The sequence below is a fragment of the Lepidochelys olivacea genome (assembly GCF_965140295.1).
Source record: "Lepidochelys olivacea isolate rLepOli2 genome assembly, chromosome: 4".
In the NCBI taxonomy this organism is placed as follows: Eukaryota; Metazoa; Chordata; order Testudines; family Cheloniidae; genus Lepidochelys; species Lepidochelys olivacea.
Window position 1 is genome coordinate 43,278,963 of NC_140414.1, and position 22,699 is coordinate 43,301,661.

Genomic DNA, 22,699 nt, shown 5'->3' on the forward strand with positions numbered 1-22,699 from the left:
CTTTTGATAACAATTTCAATTATAATTGATAAACTCACAACAAATTGGGGGGCGGAGAAAAATTGGTCGACTTTGACCCTACAAAATAGGAACAAGTTCAAGATTTTAATGTTGTTACATTTTTAAAAAATGTTTAGACCACCTCTAGCTAATATATTTGGGCAAGAGTAATTCCAAACACATGCAATGTACAATGGGAAGGAGGTGATTAGAAGGCAGTAACAACTTTTGTGAACATTGCATTAAGACAGTTAAACATACACAGACGTTTTCTTCATGTTACAGGGCCATTATGGGAGGGCCGGTGGTCAACAAGACAGTCTTCATTAAGTTGTGGTTCATGCTGTGGAAGTTTGAGAACTCCTGTGATTAATTTAGATATGAACCTGAACTGAGATATGTTGACCAAATAAATCCCATCATATACCGAATTGTATACATAAGGGCTGTATATCAAGGACTTTCTGTAGCCTTGTTTGTTAGGAGAGGTTTTTGAAGCTGTCACCCCTCTGTTTAGAATTCTATATTTGTTTAAAAGTACAGTTCCAGCTAGAAAGAAATAGTCTTGCAACACCTGTCAGGAAGGGTCCTTCTGTTCCGGGAAGAGCTCAAAGTATTTGTGAGCCAGCTGAACTTGAGGCAAAGTTTGCAGTTTTAGGTTGGTCAGCTCCAAAGAATATTGACCAGATTCACAAAGGTGTACAAACCCAGGTGCTCATTCCCATAGTTGGACAAATGGGTCGTGAAGATGCTAATTTTCATAACAAATACAAATTTGAACTAGATTTTTTTTGTCTCCATTTCTGCATTTTTTAACATCAACTTTCTGGAAAAAATGAATTAGAGTCTTAATACAAATATAATTCAAGTACATTGCTGTAAAATAAATTTTAGAATATTGCATTGATCTCATCAGTGAGACATCACTCAAAGTCTTGTACTTATGATTTAGCTAACATTCCTGCCTTTCGCTGGCAGTGTGTTTCACGCCCCTAATTACAATATGAAATCATGTCATTGAAACAGCTAATGAAATGACCTGAAAGAGCTTTTATTTTCTAACACATGAATCTGGAGGCAGCAGAGGTACTGTATGAATAGGTTTTGATACTGAGTTTTCTTTCATAAAGTTCTCTCTGCAAAACTATTTAACATTCCTTATCCATACACTGCAAGTTATTACTCTGACCAGGAAAAAAAAAAGCTTCCTAGATCCCCCTTTGCATTTTTGGGTGAGAAGCAGAACAATTTTGGTTTTATCACCACCCAAACATAACCAACTAATATCCACTGTGGTCACACCACTATGCATAGGGCCAGCCTGAGGATGTTGACAGCACTCAGTGTGACAATTACTTAAGGTGCATCATAAACTGAGGTACTCAGATACCTCAGTTATGAGCCTGATATAAACACAGAGCTAGATAGATGGATAAATAAAATTTAACTGATGCACTTGATCTGAAGAGTGCATGTAGATGTTCATTTCTCCTATTTCCCAGCCTCCTTAGAACTTAGGAGACAATGAAGAAAAGAGATTGTAAATATTTTGACTTTATTACAAAATCTATATATAATTCATGAGTATTATTATCCTTTGTTTCCAACAATAGCATCCTTCTTCTGACACTGGTCTCACCTGTTGTAATAATTGGGCTTACAAGTTTACCCTAATTGTTTAATCACTGTCCATAGTTGAGCTCACATTCATAAAATGTTACAACAACTTATAACAAATGTTGATGGGAAAATTTGCAAAAAAGAGATGGATTGAATTAGTCCAAACCAAAAGTCCTATTTATATCATTCAAGGACAGTACTAAGATCATGCCTGGTAAACCAGAAAGTCAGTTAACCAAAACTGATGTGTCAGAAATTAGGCCTAATTGATGGAAAAAATGAGGGGATGGGATATTCCACCTATCACTCCTTTTGGGGGTTCTTAAGAAAAGTCTTTGGGGGGAAAAGCTGACAACCATGACACTGGTAGACTGAAAGACAAAAGAAAGGGAAGGAGTTAGCTTCACCATCATGGCTGCTGCCACACCACCATCTCCTGGGACCCCAGACTTTCTTCAGCCTAGTCCTGAAAGATGTCCTGACCAGACCAGGCCAGAGAGAGGGAGTTAGATGACACTACTTCCTCCACTGGCTCTGATAAAATCCTGACAACCACCTGGGACATGACATTTTGTCTCCCCTTGCCCATGTGTCCTTTTCCTTCCCCACCTTATTTCTTCTGTTTCCTATTCTTCTCTTTTTTTCTCTCTGTCTAATAAGAGTCTGGCTTAGCTGGCCACCACTGCATATTTTGCAACACTCCTTTAAGCCTGTGACCAGAGAGGCAACTGAAAACAATGCCCTAAACAATCCAATGGTGGTAAAGGTTTGCCAAGTCTTGGAGAGGTGGTAAGACCACATATTGTGACTGGTTTTTTTTCTAGTAGCAAGATTGCAAGTGAAAGTCAATGCCAGAGACAGAAGCTGCATTTTCTATCTTTGCTGTTCTTTTCTTTCCCCTTTTGGGGGGTTTGTTTTGTCTTGTCTTTAAGGAAATGGGATTGAACTTTGACAACAACCACTCCATTGCAACTAACTTCTTCTCTTTTTACAAGGAGTTAACTGTTTTTCCTTTTTTCCCCTGGTATCTTAAAAGGATTTTTAATTATATGTTTGCTATGATACTAAGCAGGCTGCGGGCTCTGTATACCAAGCCCTGAACCTTATTTAAGGTCGGACAGTTGCAGGGTCATATTAATACTTTTGACTCTAAGTCCATATAGTCCAAATTAATACAAACCACCCCTTTGTCACTTGGTAGCAAATGTTGAGAGAGGTCAGCTTCCCAGCAAAAGAGAAATCAGTGATGCAGAGTCTGGGTATATTTTAAGTGAAACTTACTGTATTTACACACATACTCCTGGACAAATTCTGAAGTTTTTCGGCCGGCCACAGTATTTCAGTTTTTAATTAAGTCAGAACTTTCCATGGAAAAATTCAATGAAACAACCAAAAAATTTTTTGTCAAAATGTTCTGTGGAAACAACCCCCAATTTTATGACCAGCTCTACTTATTCATTTTCTATTCTCCTTTTCTTTCTTTTTCCACTTAATGACATATAAAGGAACAATTTAGGAGCTTGTAGCTTTTAGGATATTTGTTGATTTGCAGTAACGTTTTCAAAAATGCCTGAGTGACTTAGAAGTCAACTCATATTTGAAAGTGATTTACACACTTAGGAGCCATTGAATTTCACTGGGATGCATGCTTCAGATTGCCGAAATCTCTTCTGAAAATGGAATTCTGGCTGCTTAGTCACTTATGTTCTTTTAAAATACTTACTTTATGTCTTCCTCCTTATTTATTAATGAGACTGCTTGCTTTGGTGTTTTTTCCTTCCTCTCTTCCCCCACCACCAATATATCTATTAAAGTCCTTACTCTTCTGACCCTCATTAGGCCCTGATTCTGCAAAGATATTTGCAGCACTGAGGCCTTAGCATTAATAACTGAGAACAGCTGCATTTAGTGAGTTAGAACTGAAGGAAATACAAGTTTTATTTATGTCAGAGTACCTAATGTAATATTTTATATGTCAAATGGAAAAGTAAAAACAACCTTCCTCCATCTATCTCAAAGTAGACTTATTTTGTGTATGTGTAATTTTTCATTTTATTAAAGCTTACTAACACATACTAAGATACATAGCATTTATATATCCATTTACAGGCTTAACGCATTTAATAAAAAAAGACTCCATCCTATTGGATGATATAGAATCGGATAGTCCCACTTTTCCCTTTGATATGTGCTTTCCCCTCTTTAACAGCATAACCACGACCCCAGCTCCAACATCAACTCTTCTATCACAAGATATTTCTTTGTGTTTCTGCCTGTGCAAAACCAAGCTGAATCTCACCCCACATATTTTCAATATGATTTCATAATTGTAACAGTATTCGTATTTTTTTCTAAGCCCTCTGACACAGATAATTTTGTCTTCCACTGAAGACTTGAGCAGTATGCAAAATTACTTGCAAAATCAGGATCACAGTGGAAAAAAAGTTGCTGTCTCAGTTGACCTTTTATGATGAATACATTACAAACAAACCTCTTGCCAAAAATCCAGTCTCCTGAGGCATTTTTCCAGTCATTGCTCTCGGCCCCGGTGTATTTTTTCTGTGTGCACCATGTAAATGAAAAGGCAACATTATTCAACCCCCTTTTAAGTAAAGCTAATCTTCCTCCTACTGACCATTTAAAAAAAAAAAACTTGCAAAAGTGGAGTTATTGAGAATGTACAAAATGGGGAGAGGGAAGAGAGAGACAGGAAAATGCCTTAACTCCACACAGATTTCTTCTCAAAAAACGTTTGTAATCTTGGGGTCAGAGGTCAGGTAGGAAATTGACTGTATTGGTTTCCATCAGCATTTACCATTTACAGGAGAGAACTCTACTTCTCACCGATTTTTTTTCGGCAGCATTACCAGTCATATTTTCATAGAGATGAACTATTCCTAAAAAGTGTTCCCCAAAGCACCAGATCTCAAGCGGCTTTTCCTCAACATGAAGAATGATCATCTTTTTTCTGTCTTTTTTCCTCCCAGCCATTGCAATAGAAGTTCTTCTCTCTGAATTCTCCTGTGGCTCTCTCTGGTTTCTTGATACAGTGTCTATAATGGTAAGTAGGTACATGATTTGATCACATTTATAATGTGCAAGCAGAATACAGTCCAGTCCAGTCATACATATACTTGGTGCTTTAAAAGGGACCAACTTCATAATGCTGAAAACAATTATGAGCCAAATTGGGCTGATTAAACAAAAAATATTAATCATAATTGGGAATTGCTTAAGAACACTTGTCTAGATAAAAAGAAAAGGAGTACTTGTGGCACTTTAGAGACTTACAAATTTATTTGAGCATAAGCTTTCGTGAGCTACAGCTCACTTCATCTGCTACTCTGAAACAATTGAGAGAAAAAGCCATATTAAAAACCAACCTGGTTTAGAGTGGAAGTGAAGGCAGCTATAAAAATAATATATAACCAAATGAAAGAAAGGGGAAGTTGATAGTAATGAATATAATCAGAATCTAAGAATTGTAGTAAACTTATAAGGGAGCTAAGGGACACAAGGAGAAATCTGTGATCAGCAAAATTAAGGACAGTAAGGCAGCCATTTTTAAGTACGTTAGGAACAAAAAGAATCCTGACAATAATATTGGCCCATTACTAGATGGAAATGGTAGTATTATAAATCAAGATGCAGGAAAGGCAGAAGTATTCAATATATATTTCCATATATGTTCTATATTGGGTCATGGGAGAACAGATGATGTAGTCTCATCATATAACAGTCTTTTGATTCAACTAGTATCTCAAGTTAAATGGAAGTCACTGGACATTTTTAAATCGGTAAGTCCAGATAACTTGCATCCAAGAATTTTAAAAGAGCTGGCTGTTGAGCTCTCCGGACCATTAATGTTGATTTTTCAGTAAGTCTTGGAACATGAGGGAACTTCTAGAAGACTGGAAAAAAGCTAGTTTTGTGCCAATATTTAAAAAAGTGTAAAAGGAATGACTCAGGCCTGTCAGGTTTCAGAGTAACAGCCGTGTTAGTCTGTATTCGCAAAAAGAAAAGGAGTACTTGTGGCACCTTAGAGACTAACCAATTTATTTGAGCATAAGCTTTCAGGAGCTGCAGCTCACTTCACCGGATTCATACTGTGGAAAGTACAGAAGATCTTTTTATACACACAAACTGTGGAAAAATGGGTGTTTACCACTACAAAAGGTTTTCTCTCCCCCTACCCCACTCTCCTGCCGGTAATAACTTATCTAAAGTGCACTCTCCTTGCAATGCATATGATAATCATTTCCTGGATTTGTGCTGGAAATGGCCCAACTTGATCATCATACACATTGTAAGGACAGTGATCACTTTAGATAAGCTATTACCAGCAGGAGAGTGGGGTGGGGGGAGAGAAAACCTTTTGTAGTGGTAAACACCCATTTTTTCACGGTGTGTGTGTGTATAAAAAGATCTTCTGTACTTTCCACAGTATGCATCCGATGAAGTGAGCTGTAGCTCACGAAAGCTTATGCTCAAATAAATTGGTTAGTCTCTAAGGAGTACTTGTGGCACCTTTTTCTTTCAGGACTGTCAGTCTGACATTTATTCCAAGCATGAGAATGGAACAGTTGATATGGGAAGAGATTCATCCTAATATAGAATTAAAGGAGGATAATTAATGACAAGCAACACAAGTTATGGAAAATAGAGCCTATGAAACTGACTTGATATTTTTTTTGATGTAAGGTAAAATTTGGTTGATAAAGGTAATATTGTTGATTTAATATACTTAGACTGCTGTAAATTTCATTTGGTATTAAACAAATTTAGATAAAATCTAGAACAAGTGGATTAGCCACTGTGCCAACGGTGCCCATGCCCAGGGGCCCTGGCCAATTGGGGGGGCTCTGAAAAAATGGGTGCCGCCACACACCAACCAGCTTCACCTGCCTGGAGCTCAGGCCAGGGAGCGGGATCAGGGTGCGGTGGCTTGCCCCTGCTCCACCTACCCAACGCTCATTTCCTTGGCAGGAGCACAGTGGGGGCAGAGGGACTGAAGATGGAAGGTGTGGGGCGGGACTCCCATTTGATGTGGTCCAGGGCCCCACAGAAGCTTAATCTGCCTCTGACTAGAAAAATATAAAATTAACATGGCACACATTAAATGGATTAAAAGCTGGCTAACTAATAGCTCTTAAAATATAACTGTAAACAGGGAATCATGGTTCTAGTGAGATCCGGCAGGGATAAGTTCTTGGCTCTATGCTACTTAACGTGCTTATCAATAACCTGGAAGAAAACAATCACTGATAAAGTATGCAGATGGCACAAAAATTGGTAGAGTGGTAAATAATGATGAGGACAGATCACTAATACAGTAAGATCTCAATTGCTTGAGCACAAAAAACACATGGGTTTAATATGGGTAAATGTATGTATCTAGAAACAAAGCATATCGTGCTACTCTCAGGATGGGGGACTGTCCTGGGTAGCAGTGACTCTGAAAAACATTTGAAGCTCATCGGGGATACTCAGCTAAATAGGAGTATCCAGTACACCTTATTTCCAGTCTGAATTTGTCTAGCTTCAGTCCCTGGATCATGCTATACCTTTTTCACCTAGATTGAAGAGCCCATTATCAAATATTTGTTCCCCATGTAAGTACTTAGAGACTCTAATCACATCACCCCTTATCCTTCTTTTTGTTAAGATAAATAGATTGAGCTTTTCATGTTTATCACTATAAGGCATGTTTTCTAATCCTTTAATCATTCTTAAGGCTCTTATCTGAAACCTCTCCAGTTTATCAACGTCCTTCTTGAATTGAGGGCATCAGAACTGGACACAATATTCTAGCATTGGTTGCAGCAGTGCCAAATATGGAAGTAAAATAGCCTCTCTACCCCTATATGAGATCCCCCTGTTTATGCATTCCAGGATTGCATTAGCTATTTTGCCCAATGCATCACACTAGGAGCTCATGTTCAGGTGGTTATCCACAACAACCCCCAAAACTTTTTCAGAATCCTACTAGAAGTGAATGAGACCCTTTAGGTGTGTTTTTCTTTGGGGGGGAGGTGATTTTTTTTGAGAAAGTCTTCCCTTGCTTCTCTAATCTCCCCAAACCCTTCTCAGAAAACAGTGTACTGGGAGGGGACGGTTACTAAATGAAGAATATAGTAATCAGCGTTTAATGAAAGTCAACAATTGCCCAAGGCCACCAAAGAATTATTTGAAATATCAGTTATCTCCCTATCCTAGGTAGAGCGAAGTAACTTAGAATGGCATTGGGGAAGATTGTGTGTGTGTGTAAGTAAAATAACGTTTTGGATAACAGTTTATTATGGAGAAATAAACCCCTAAAGCTAGGTCATAATTTAGAAAATCATTGAAGCATTCACTTAAACATCTTTCCTCAATGGGGATGCTTACCTGAATTAGGGCCTTAGGCCCACAAAATTTGCAGGCAAAAACAGTGGCGGTGGCTGTACATAATTGTTTGCCATTTTGATTTTTCATGAATGCTTGTCTTCCCCACACAACAGCTTATTTGAGAAACTCAATCTCCCTCCTCTATATATGCACTTCTGTAGGTACAATAGAGCACCTTTTTAAAAAAAAAAAAAAAAAACTTGTAGGTGTATAACAATTGTATGATAAATACTGCCTAAACTGATTAGCTAAATTGTGGCTCTCAAGTAACTGAGTCTGAAGCCTCTTACTCTCCATCCTACTCAGCCTGCAGAAATAAAAATACATTCACTTTACATGATTAAGAAGTTTTATTAACTAATCTATGAACAAAGGCACATGTGAATCAAAAGTATCCCTGGTTTTTGTACCCAGTCCTACCCTTTCTGGCTCTTAAATGAACCATCAAGTCATGAAAATACTCTATGCCATAACAACCAGTCTCTGGAAAACAAACAAAATCAAAGACTTTATAAAAAAGATTAAAGCAATTCATTGATTATGTAAAACTGTCACCAAAGGACCTAGTGGTAACTGAATGTGTTTGACATCAGTCACTCTCCCTGGGGTAAATTTGCTACAAACAATCACAGCAGAACTTCAAAAAACACATCAACCAAAAGTCAGTTACAAATTTCTAAAGTAGTGATTAACCAAAAATTGTAATCTGAGATTGAAAGAAGTGGCTACTGTGTACAATGACCCTTATCCTGGCATACATTTTAAAAAGAGGCACCAGTTACTGTATGAAGTATGTGCCACATGGACAGAAAGGGTTAAGCATCCTGCAGGATAATTGACCCAGGTTCAATCTTTAGGTAGATAACATTTGTATTTTTTTTTCTGTTTACATATATGTTGTTAGAGGTTAACAGTGTAATCAAACAGTCCCTGTCTATGCTGTATTTTGTTAATTCAGAGATCAAAAGGAAATCTTATTAAATGAACTGTAAACATAGTAATATTACTGTATTCATCTCTCATTGAAATGTATAGCAAATCACCTGTGAATGATGGAAAAAACAGGCAATTGCCTTATGTTAATCTCTGTAGCTAATTACTGGTGATACTAAGGAAATAGGTCTACTTCAAAGTCTCCACAATCACCTAAGGACTCCAAGCTGCCAAGAGAAGGCCTGGAACTGTACAAAAAACACCTGGGTCCTGATTTTTTATCTCAGATCTTCTTGATGCTTTATGTAGAGGAAGCTTAAGTCTGAAGACTGAGATCTCCAGTCCCACCCGGAACACCGTGAATATGGACATTGGACTATAACTTGTGTACTAATTCTGAAACAACTCTTTGCAACTACAAAGCTCACCATCTCTACTGTGAATCTAATCTCAGAACTGTATTCATGTCTGTATGTATATTGATCTTTTAGCCAATACTCTCTTTTCTTAATAAAGTTTAGTTTAATTAATAAGAATTGGCTGTAAGTGTGTATTCGGGTAAGATCTGGAATATTCATTAACCTGGGAGATAATGTCTCCGATCCTTTGGGATTGGTAGAACTTTCTTATATGACGAATAAGATTTTCAGTAATCCTCATCATGTTTGCCTTGGGTGTCTGAGTGGAGGCCTACGACTGGGTAACTTTAAGGGAATTGTGTTGTTGGTTTCTGGGTAACCAATAAGGTATTATAGAAGCTGTTTTGTGCTGTCTTGGTAAATCTAAGTATTGGAATATCTACCAGCTATGGAGATTGCCTACTCCATCCTTTCACCCTAATTGAGTAACCTTAGTGTGGCTCCTGGGACCCCAGTCACAACATCATAAGGATATGAAGCTTTATAATTGTAATAATCCATAACAGGTATTTCACAGTAGAAGAGCATTGAGTGGAAAGGCATCAAGAATAAAAGAAGGGCAAGATCCTCAGTTGGTGTATAGAGAATCTCCTGTTTACACCAACTGAAGCGTTAATAAAGGATTGGATAAACACGTGCAAAGTAATAAGGCAAGGAAAAATTTAAGTGAGATGTAGAGGGATTGTTTTAATCATCTATGAAGTGTCTTCTAGCCCTAATCTCTCCTATATACTGGCTTGATTTTTAAAGTTATTTTGCCTTAAATTCAAAAATCACTGATTATATCAATTGCAGATATTTTTCCCCACAGCATTAGGGATATGGGTGAGAACCTCAGCTGCTGTAGTGAAGTAATAAAGATATGCCGGTTTATACCACGGAGGATCTGGGGCTCTTCATGCGTGATTTTACTTCACTTTATTTCTGAAAATCTTTTTATGTTCATATGCTGCAATGAGTATATACAAAAATACTAGGAGGAAGTACAAAAAACAGTGAGCATGGTTCTGTGTTCACTTATAAAAATTTTACACTGGGGTAACTTAACTGACTTCATTAGATTACTCCTGATTTAGGGCCAGGTATGACACATCCTGCATGCTCACCCAAGGGAGTAAGCAGACATTCGGCATTCTCTTGCTCCTCTGCATCATGGCAGAGGAAAGTAGCTTCCTCAGGTATGCTACTCCACCTCCTGCATGGGTGGGTAGGTGGAGAAATGGAAGAACCTTGATTTCACTCCTCCCAGCTCCAATATATCAGCCACCGAGGAGCTGGAACCCAGGAGAAATAATTTGTATTGGTACTATAGGTTAGGGAAGACCACCTTCCCTCTTCCCCAAACCCAAGAGCAAGGGCTGGAACCCCTGTGAGTTAGCATCTGGTTCTCCACTTGTTTCTGGGGCAGCGTAGCTTCCCACTGTGCCTTGCTCAGAGCTGGTGGCAAAGATGTAAACCAGTGTAACAGAGCAGAATCAGGCCCATTGATTTGGCACCTGTACATGGTAAGATAGCAAACTTCAAAATGCCTTTATAAGTGGGTGTTGCTTTTAAAAAAAGACACTCCTATTATATTTCTCTGGAAAAAATTTTTAATTTAAACAAAATGAGCAATTTTGAGGATAATTAATATAGCTAATAAAAATCATAATGCAATTTTAAGCTACAATGAGTTGAATAAAATATGGCACAGGAGCTTGCATTTTTATTAAATTAATCAATCTTTCTAATGACTTATTGAATATCTTGGGTATTCTGCACATGCTAAAAATGGATCCCTATGGTTATATTGTTATATGCTTTAGCAACCTCTTCTAATAGCAGTACTTCACTGACAAAGAATTATTCTTTCCCCTCCCTCCTTAACCACTTCTTGAATATTGCAGCACATGTGATTTATGGCTGAAAACAATGTAACCAATTTAACACATTGCTCTGAATAGAAGATCAACATTTACATTTTTCCTTGCATACAGTACTACCCGCCAATATAACAACTTCTCTATGCACAAACAATTTGCTTTGTATGAACTTTTTCCTGGTATGATGCAGACAAATATCCCCATTTTAGATACCTACCCTAAACGCACATCTTGTTCCATACATTAAGACAATAAGACAAATTCTGCTCTTATGTACATAGGTACAACTTTCCCTTAAAGATTAATATGGCCAAGTATATGCATTACATGGGGGTCAATTCTCATTCTGCTAACAAGCCAGAAAAATATTTTCCTCCTTATTCATTGTTCAGCATAGGAATTGAGTTACTTGAAGTTTTTGTATGCGTGTCTCAGTTACTACAATGTAATCTCATTGCCTTCAAGTTCTTCAAACCCATTGGGCAGCACACGTGAAACTGAGAGCAGAATTTGAAAATGGTGTGTGTGTGTGTGTGTGTGTGTGTGTATACAGACTAACATGGCTGCTACTCTGAAACCTGTGTGTAGTGTGTAACTGGGGGCATGATTTTGCCTGCAGCAATTGTATTACCACCATGAGTAGAGAGAGGCTAGAATGAGTCCTAGTCACCATTGATAAGAGAGCTATTGGGGGCCTCTCTTACAGACCTCTCCATTGTTTTTTCTCCTAAAACAGGCCATTGGGATCTCTTTCCCTCTCACAGTGGGCCTGCCACCAGAGGAGCGAGCATAGTGCCTCTGTAACAGCAGCATTAGGTAGATGTTGGCACGATCACGACAAATAATTCTGTCACCAGTTTAAGTCACTGTCAGGGAAAGACCAGTTATATACTACTCTCCCATTTGCCCACAGGGAGCCTGAAGTCAAGGAACTGGCTTTGCCTGGTCCTGGCCTAAATATCTGATATAGCACTTCACTGATTGCTGCTTCACTGAACTAGAGGACTTGAACATTTTCTGTCAATGTGGATTTGCGTGTGTATGGTTTAGTGACATAAATTAGTCATGTCTACCCTACACACACACACACACAAATATCCAAGCCATAATGAAGATTAAGGACATCTTGACCCATACTCTTCCAATGAAAGTGTATTAATATTGTGCAAAATTAGATCAATGCCAATGTATTGCATTGACATATTTCATACATATCTCAAAGAATTTAATGTGCTACAATATAAAAAGGAGAGACTACATTATAATTCACACTCTGTTTTATTGACACTTAAAATATAATATGACAGTAAGTAAAAGTTGCAAGAAGCAATGTATTTAATGTAAACACAAACACTGGAGGGAGGAGACTATTATGCAGAGTTTTAAATTAACTTAAACCACTCAAATGAGACTGACATGATAAAAAGCCTAAAGAGGTGGGGTAATATTGTTGAGTTTCAATATTTCTCTTACCCCAAACTGTCACATATTAATTTTTCTTATGGATAAAGGGTATAGGCTAAATATCTGTGCATTTTTAGTTGCTTGCTTATACTAAACATAGAGAAATTTGGGTATATCTTGCTATTTTGGTCAAACCAACAACATTGACTTTCATTACCCCAAGAAATAAAAGGTAGTTAGTAATGGCATTAGCTAATAATTTAATCTGAAAATTTATCATTTCCAAGACAAACAAAAAAGGAAGGGTGGGGATATGAGAGATTTCCTAATCTAAAACAAGGATATAAAATGCATTTACACTGAAGACCATTAGTCATTGCACCATGGCAAACTGCACTGCAGGAAATAGGATACTAGTTTATATCATAATGCATTTCATTCCAGAAATATACTGAGAAAAGTCCACAGCTGCTTAGTACTCCAACAGGGAACATTCATTATAATGGTACTGTACCTCCTGCAAAATGCAATTCTTTTCCGACTGGTGCAGTGACCTTTACATGCCTGTCCTACTATGTCAGAAGAACCTCTTTAATCTATAGGATCTAGATTTTGTTCTTAAACTCTCTGGGCCTGAGTCCCCTGTGACTTCAGTCAAGTCTCCCCTGATCGGTGCTGGTGTAAATGAAAACAGAAATCAGACTATATGTAATATGTCTCTCTTACCCTTCTATACATCAGTGTCTCCTGTATGGTATTGCTAGGTCACCTCACATAAAAATGTCCAGGTGAATTTTTTGTTGTTGTTCTGTGTTTGTGTAGCTCCTAGCACAGTGGTCCATGACTGCAGGTCCTAGGTGCTATGATATGATATGATACAAGTATAGCAGCACATGGGGGTTGTCTTCTGCCCCCAAGCTTTGTACGTTTCACATGCTGGTTTTATTTGGGGTTTTGTTGTTACTGTATCTGCTTAAGAAAGTGGGGAATCTGACCTAAAATGTCTGAAATTATCCCCTTTTCAATGTCACATATGCAAACTAAATTACTTCAGCAGAAAGCAAGGCAGTCTGGAGTTATTTGTAAATGCTTGAACCAACTGAACTAGAACTGACCAATTTAATAAACCTTTGAAAAAATGTAATTCATACTTTAACACTTTCAGACTGCCAGTGGATTAAAACATGATCTATCTAACCTTTAAACAATACATTATTGAATGCATGTGCGTACATGAACAAAGCTGAAGGTGCGTTCACAACCCTTACTCAGCTGCACAGGAAAGTAAGAGAGCGAAATGTATCCCTTTTCTCCTCTGCTTAGTCCTGTCCAAATTGTAGCTGGCTTTGGAGAGGAGAGCAGTTACCACTCATCCGATATTCCCCAAATGTGAGCAAGTGGGCAGGGAGAGAGGGGAACAGGGGTGTAGAAGGAGAACTGCCCTGGCTGGGTGCACAGAGAAGTGGACAGCTGCAAAGAGGAAGCAGAGGAATAAACTAAGCAACTAAAAGGGCTGATGGAATTTACTGTTCTTGCAGGACAATAAGAAACCAGGGAGGAACTGGGACTCTGAGTCACAATTTGTTTTCTAGGCTGCTCCTCGGGCAGCACAGCGACTCACTGCCTGTTACTTTGAATTCTGATTTAATACACTATCATGTGGCCTTGTGCTTAATCCTATGCTCTAATAAATTGCTCTAATAAATTGGTTAGTCTCTAAGGTGCCACAAGTACTCCTTTTCTTTGTGCTTAATCCCATTATTCCTAAATTGGAATCTTGATAATGGTCCTCTCTAGTAGACCCCATACCTAATAAAACATCTGTGCAGCACATTTAAGGGGAGATGTCCTTTCTGTGTATACGCTATGGTGCCCATACAATAGATGGAAACTCTGGTTTGGATCATTAGTAAAGTGTGCTCCAGAATGAGACTCCCCTTTCCTCCTCCCAGTCCCCCATGGCCTTCTTAAACTATTGTGCCCTGAACTGGCAAAATGACTACAAAACTCACTGTGTGGCAGGCTTTTTCCCTGTATGCAGCTTCTAGTAGGAAGGCCAGCATATTGCCATAATGGATTAGCTCATTTGGTTTAGATTATTACACTTGACGAGCACTGTATAAATCCTTTAAGTTACTGCTTTAATCTCTGATATTTCAGGTGGCATGATTAATCACCTTCGGAAAAAATGAAAACTGTTGCAACTCCGTTTCCTTCATTCCTTGTTAACACAAGCCTGGCTGTCATAATGGCTTAGCAGTATTGTCATTCAGGAGATCTTGCATTTTGTCTTTAAGTCCCTTCTCTGGCAGGAAATGGGTGTGTTATGGAAGTTTATAAAGCACTTTAGGAACCTCTAAGGTGAATATAAATACAAACTAATATTTGTAAAGTTTGTACTCTTTGCTGAAACTATTGAATTCCTCCTCTTCTTTCCCCTGTGCAACCTTAATTGCTGGTTTATCCCTTATTACTGAATGTACACAGTTCCACTTATATTTCTGCAGTGGCTAGCAGATTTCATCATCTCACCTGAGTGTTCCTAAGTAAATATTGGGTTTCCCTCAGCTCCCAGTTTAAACAACACCCCTAAATATTCTTGATTCACTGCCCTTGAAAAGCGATTTGCTTGCCATTGTACCATTCTCACATTCTGAGAGATGCCTGGGACAGGTGCACAGATGACTTAACTTTGATATCATTCACTGGTATGCTACACCATATGTTGTATTTTTAACTGCCATTAATATTTATTACGGAGATAAATAAATTTGAAATACTTACTGGGTTAAGAACAATTGGAAAGAAGAGTTCCCCTCCCTGAATGCTTCTGTCTAGTTCTTCTGAACCACCAAGGAATTCTTTGTATGTGTGAACAGACCACAAGTTTGTTAGGGAAGTACCTGAGGAGATAACAATGAAAATCTATAAATGCATGTACATTTAGGATAGAATCAGTCTACAAACAGTACCCCTAATTTCCGCAGGAGTCTTCCCTGGAGTGTTAACAAAATGGATAATCGGGATTTAAAAGCCATTATGGGTAGTTCAATAGTTAAGCACATTTGGACTGGATTCACCTTTTGAGGTACAAAAGGGGGATAAACTGCAACTTCCTGAACCCACAAGGGCAGCTGCACCTGTGGGGACTCCTGAATGTGGAGAACAGGTTACAGTACTGCCAACTTCATGGGGGTCCAACTGGGATGCAGCATTTTTAATTTAGATCAGCCACCACATGAGGCTACCTAGAGTGTGTACTAAATCATTGTCACAAGTGCATACCCATCTACATACCTTGCCAGGTAGCTTGTACGAACGGTCAATGGAAGACAGACTTAGTTTCCTTCAGTGGAATGAGTCATGTCCATTTGTATATACCAAACTTATTTTTAAAAATGGCTATTTCCCATAATGTATGTGAACAGAATTCATGGCAAAGATAGAGCAAAGGGAGAAGAACTGCACAACCATCCCATAATATTAATGATTCAGGAAAATGCTGAAGAGTGGTGAGAATAGCTCCATGTCCCCACTGCACAGATTGAAAGAGAGGGACTGGATGTAGTGGGACTCCAATCTGCAGTTGGTGGACACATACACCCAATAATTAGTTAAAGGCAATTCTTTTACCTCCAAGGCAGTTCTATGAAGGAACACCTACAATCATGGTATCATGATTACGTATAGAGCAGCTTAGGTGTGTATGGCACATCTGTGCTAGAAAGGATAACACAAGTAAAACTCAAATTTCTTTTTAAATAAAACTTATTTAATGACTACTTGTGAACTACTGAATAATACCACGAAAATCAGCGGCACTGCTATGGGTACCTGCATGGCCCCACAGTATGCCAACATTGTTATGGCTGATTTAGAACAACGCTTCCTCAGCTCTTGTCCCCTAAAGCCCCTACTCTACTTGCGCTATATTGAGGACATCTTCATCATCTGGACCCATGGAAAAGAAGCCGTTGAGGAATTCCACCATGATTTCAACAATTTCCATCCCACCACCAACCTCAGCCTGGTCCAGTCCACACAAAAGATCCACTTCCTGGACACTACAGTGCTAATAAACAATGGTCACAAACACCACCCTATACCGGAAACCTACTGACCGCTATTCCTACCTACATGCCTCCAGCTTTCACCCTGACCACACCACACGATCCATCGTCTACAGCCAAGCTCTGCGATACAACCGCATTTGCTCCAACCCCTCAGACAGAGACAAACACCTACAAGATCTCTGTCAAGCTTTCTTACAACTACAATACCCACCTGCAGAAGTAAAGAAACAGATTGATAGAGCCAGAAGAGTTCCCAGAAGTTACCTACTACAGGACAGGCCTAACAAAGAAAATAACAGAACGCCACTAGCCGTCACCTTCAGCCCCCAACTAAAACCCCTCCAACGCATTATTAAGGATCTACAACCTATCCTATAGGATGACCCAACACACTCACAAATCTTGGGAGACAGGCCAGTCCTTGCCTACAGACAGCCCCGCAACCTGAAGCAAATACTCACCAACCACCACAGACCACACAACAGAACCACTAACCCAGGAACTTATCCTTGCAACAAAGCCCGTTGCCAATTGTGCCCACATATCTATTCAGGGGACACCATCACAGGGCCTAATAACATCAGCCACGCTATCAGAGGCTCATTCACCTGCACATCCACCAATGTGATATATGCCATCATGTGCCAGCAATGCCCCTCTGCCATGTACATTGGGCAAACTGGACAGTCTCTACGTAAAAGAATAAATGGACACAAATCAGATGTCAAGAATTATAACATTCATAAACCAGTCGGAGAACACTTCAATCTCTCTGGTCACGCAATCACAGACATGAAGGTCGCTATCTTAAAACAAAAAAACTTCAAATCCAGACTGTAGCGAGAAACTGCTGAATTGGAATTCATTTGCAAATTGGATACTATTAATTTAGGCTTAAATAGAGACTGGGAGTGGCTAAGTCATTATGCAAGGTAGCCTATTTCCTCTTGTTTTTTCCTACCCCCCCCCAGATGTTCTGGTTTAACTTGGATTTAAACTTGGAGAGTGGTCAGTTTGGATGAGCTATTACCAGCAGGAGAGTGAGTTTGTGTGTGTATGGGGGTGGGGGGGGTGAGAAAACCTGGATTTGTGCTGGAAATGGCCCACCTTGATTATCATGCATATTGTAGGGAGAATGGTCACTTTGGATGAGCTATTACCAGCAGGATAGTGAGTTTGTGTGTGTGGTTTTTGGGAGGGGGGTGAGAGAACCTGGATTTGTGTAGGAAATGGCCCAACTTGATTATCATGCACATTGTGTAAAGAGTTGTCACTTTGGATGGGCTATCACCAGCAGGAGAGTGAATTTGTGTCGGGGGGTGGAGGGTGAGAAAACCTGGATTTGTGCTGGAAATGGCCCAACCTGATGATCACTTTAGATAAGCTATTACCAGCAGGACAGTGGGGTGGGAGGAGGTATTGTTTCATATTCTCTGTGTGTATATAAAGTCTGCTGCATTTTCCACGGTATGCATCCGATGAAGTGAGCTGTAGCTCACGAAAGCTCATGCTCAAATAAATTGGTTAGTCTCTAAGGTGCCACAAGTACTCCTTTTCTTTTTACGAAAACTTCAGTTTCTGAAGCTACCTAGAAAACTACCTAGTTTGTCACTTTTGTGGAAGAACAGTTACACAGTTCTAATTGATTTTTGCTCTGATTCATCTTCAAAACCTAGAAATATTTTACTAAAATTATCCCCGCCCCATTTACAGCATTAAGCATATTCTACAGACATTTTTACCTTGAAGATACATTTCTTTGCAGTAATTGCAGCCACAAATTCCCTTGATCAGCAGTTCTCAGCAAAGGGAGGAAGGGGCTATGACCCGGAGATCGTTTATGTAGCTGGGAAAGGAAGTGAGGGAGGAGATAACACTTCTTTACACAAAGGGTATCCTTTAGACACCCACATTCCTTATGCAGCGGCAACACTTATCAATCCTTAACAAGCAGAAGGGAAGGGAGAGGCATAGCACTTTATCTATCAAGAGCAGAAACAGTGCCTGCCCGTGTTTCTACTCCCTAATATCATGTCAGCACACCAGCGGTTTTTCAGGTCTCTACTTAACCCTTATATATCCCAACAAATCAATCCAGTCTTGTCCAGTTAGGGAGCTTCTGACAACGGGAATGATCACTGTGAAGCTGAACATATAGACTATGGATTCTTTATTCTTTGATATATTTAATACTAACATGGATATATTAGTGTTCACAATAAAATGTGGATATTGCCATCATATTATTACATCCAGGTAAAGAAAATATTTCAGTTCATGAAACTGCTCTGTCCCCTTTATCTCTTCTTTTTAAATTCCGTTTCACCACACAAAAAAGGTCTTCAACCAGGTAGTTAGCTAGTCAGAGTCTTCCCTTAAAATAATTTCATATATTTCATTAATCTTTTTCTAATGTTATAGTCACAGATAAATCAGTGGGGAGACAGGAATCCAAGAGTAGAAATAAATGTCTTTACATCTTTAATAACAACATCACATGTGGCTTACTTCAGAGATTAGCACTGAGGTCAATGTTATTCAATATATTTATTAATAACCTGAAGGATAAACTTGGTAGTTAGGTGCTTAAATGTGCTGGTGACAATACTTTATTCGGGTTAGTGAAAATTTCAGGATTATGAGGACTCTTAAAAGGATTTCATAAAAAGGGTGGTCTGTATTAAATCTGCTGTAATTTTGCCCAGTGACAATAAGAGCAAATTAATTCATATTGGAAAAACAATGAACATTTCACACATATTAGGTGAAACTTCTAGGTAACAGATCTAGGAGTCACTGCTGAAAATTCAGTGAAGTCACCTGCTTCATCTTAGGGAAGCAGGCTAATAGTGTGTTTCTATGGGTCAATAAAGGGTGAGATAGTATAAATCAATGGTGCCTGCTCACCTTTGAAACAGCATTCAATTTTGGTCATCACACCTGAAAGATCATTTTATTTTTCCATCTCTTAGCTTTTTCTATTTATATGTCTATAATGGGATATGGGCAAACAGTAGCTGAAATAGAAAAGTTCCAGAGATGGAAAAATAAAATGAATAGAGGCATGGGTTAGTGGAGACATATATAAGGAGAGATGAAAAATGCTCCCATGAGTTACCCTGCTGCAAAGAGAAAGAAGGAACATGAAAAGGATATACAAAATGATAAATGGCATAGGGAAAGGCAACTGAGTCCCATACTCACCCTGTCCCAAAGCAAGAACAAATGGGGAAAATAATATGATTATAATGGAATATGTATTTTACACAGTGTCCAATCAACCTGTGGAATTCATTTACTTGGGAAATTATTTAGGCAAATACTTGAACACCACTTTTAAAAGGATGAGACATTTATAAGAACCTACAATTGTTGCTTCACTGGGCAAGTCAGAAAGTTGTTTATCTAAAGATAAGTGACATGTCTCCCTCTCAAAGTATCAGTTACGGCATGACTATTTTCAGACCTAAAACTCCCCATTCGCCTTTTGTATTTTGAAATCTTTTCTCCAGTTCAGAAAAGTAGAGGCCGAGACTCCAGTGAATTTATTTTTTAATTTTGCAGCTCGACATTCTATATAACTCACAAGTGAAGCTGATTTGAATATTTTGTTATAGATTTGGAAGAAATGAGACCGATAGAATATTTTTTAAGTTAATGTTTAAAAACAAATTTACACAAGTTAAGAGGGAAGGTACTGTACATCTGGAGTCGGGCTTGGGTTATGGGGGATTGCAAGTATTGGTTACAAGGTTCACGAGGTACATATATACACCTCACATAACCAGCATAGATACAGACTGGGGTATGGGAGTTTTTAAAGGCTCAGTGGATAGATGGGCTCGAGTACGCCACCCCATGGAATATATTAAGAGTCCAAGTCAGTATTGGTGTAGAGAATAAGTACATGGGTGGGGTGCGTCCCTCGGTTCGTCAGGGAAGGAAGTGGATTATTTACCTGGTCAGCGTTCTTGGTTACTCAACCTGGTACTGGCAGTGTCCTGTGATGTGTTCTGTGTAGATGTCTCTGGACCACCTGATGGTGTCAGACATCATGAGCGGTCTCATGAGCCGGGCGTAGTGGTACAAGGTCTCCCAGACCAAGTGAGGAAAGCTGTGTGAAAGGAGTTTGCAAACAGAGTTGGTTGAAAAAAATGATACAAACAAATTCATCCAGCTCTATCAAGCTGCTATAATTTGATGGTGTCTTCTCCAGCTATAGTTGGACCAAAACCACACACCAGCCTCAGGTCCCCTCTAGAACCCATTTCATAGAATATCAGGGTTGGAAGGGACCTCAGGAGGTCATCTAGTCCAACCCCCTGCTCAAAGCAGGACCAATCCCCAATTTTTGCCCCAGATCCCTAAATGGCCCCGTCAAGGACTGAACTCAACTCTGGGTTTAGCAGGCCAATGCTCAAACCATTTGCCTTATCTGTAAAATGGGGGCAAATATCATAATATTAAATCTAATAGACTTTGCAAGATCAGGCAAACCTCCCCCATTTGCCTGATCTTACAAAGTCTATTAGATTTAATATTATGATATTTACCCCCATTTTACAGATAAGGCAATCAAGTATGAGAAGGGATAAGTGTCATGGTTAGAATTCCAGAGCAAGTCAGTAAAAGACCTAGGATCAGAATCTGGGTCTCCTGACTCCCAGACCTATGCCTAATCAACTAGAAGAATGAAGCACTGAAAAGTACTTATCCTCCATAATCTTTAGTCTTCTCCATCTGTAAAATGGGGCTTACAATAACTATTTACTAGGAATTATACCACTCTTCTGAATAAAGTGACTGTAGTTATGATTGGCATTTTTTCATTGGGGAATCCTTCCCCACTCCTTGACTGGCACAGTCACGCAATTTCCAGTCAGAATCTGGCCTTAATGTCAGAGTAGATGAACATAGAATTAAGGGCATCAGGAGGCATTACTTGAGCTAAGGGTCAAACATTTAGTACATGGCAAAAAAAAACCCAAAAAACTGTAGTTCCATTAAAATAGTTTCCATAATTTACAGAGTGACATCTGTACATTTCATTGCTTTGGTAAGTGTTTTTAAATGTATTTTTCTTGTGTAATATTTGTTATGATGCTTTATCATTATTAGCCAACTACCATATATAGGCTAAACCCTGGCTGCTTTGTGACACTCTTGAAATACAAAGCAGATGTAAAGTCATTTTAACCAGCTCCTTGTGGATTCCCTTGGCATGGGTGATGTGAACAATTGAGAATGTCCTCCTAAAATGTCGCACAACTTTCAGGAGTCGTTGGCTGTTGTGTGTGGTTTTTATTTGTTTAGTTTTGGTTGGTTGGTTTGGGGGAGGGGTGCTTTTGTTTGTCTGTTAATGTGCTGGAATTCAGTTTCACAACTGATTATTGTATCCTAACTTTAAGAGAAAATTCTTAGATGAAGCAATCAATGAAAAAGTATTAACTCCTCAGAAAAAGAAAGCATTACTTGAAGACCATATAAAACTGTGTGATCACTCTTGCTTTTTGTCATAGTATTCATATGCTAAATATAGAAAGCAAATATGGTGGATGTAAAATCTTGGCTGAAAGGTAAATAAGGGTATACATAATTTAATGATATTTTACCTGTGTGATAGAATTTACCTTAAAATCCCAGATTGAAAGTGAAGTTGAGTTTCAAGCAATGCCTATAACATAAGAAATAAAGTTTACAACAGAATCCAAGTCAAAATTTTATACTGTTCATGTAAAAATCTCCCTGTAATAATATTTTAAATTTAATTCTTAAGGTAGCTACATTCATAACTTTATTTATTAAAAAAAAGAGAGGCGATATAGTGTAAATTTTATCCATCTGAGCCCCTTCTCATGTGAATTGTTCTATTAACTACAAATAAGCTGCACAGTGAATAAAGGTTGCATAAGGCCCAGATTAGTAGCATACTTTGACAAATTTCAAAGCATAAAAAAAAATCTTGATCAATATAGTTTTATTTTAGCTTTTCATTACATCA

The 22,699-nt window shown here is 38.6% G+C and overlaps 1 long non-coding RNA gene across 1 annotated transcript; it reads right to left on the reverse strand.

The window, feature by feature from the left end:
• Window positions 1-3,741: 3,741 nt before the first annotated feature.
• LOC311519196 lies at window positions 3,742-22,372 on the reverse strand. The gene is made up of 4 exons (XR_014711218.1): window positions 22,329-22,372; window positions 20,657-20,812; window positions 15,410-15,528; window positions 3,742-4,673 (listed from the first exon to the last, which is right to left on the reverse strand). It is a non-coding gene; the product is annotated as an uncharacterized lncRNA (long non-coding RNA).
• Between the last annotated feature and the right edge of the window lie 327 nt (window positions 22,373-22,699).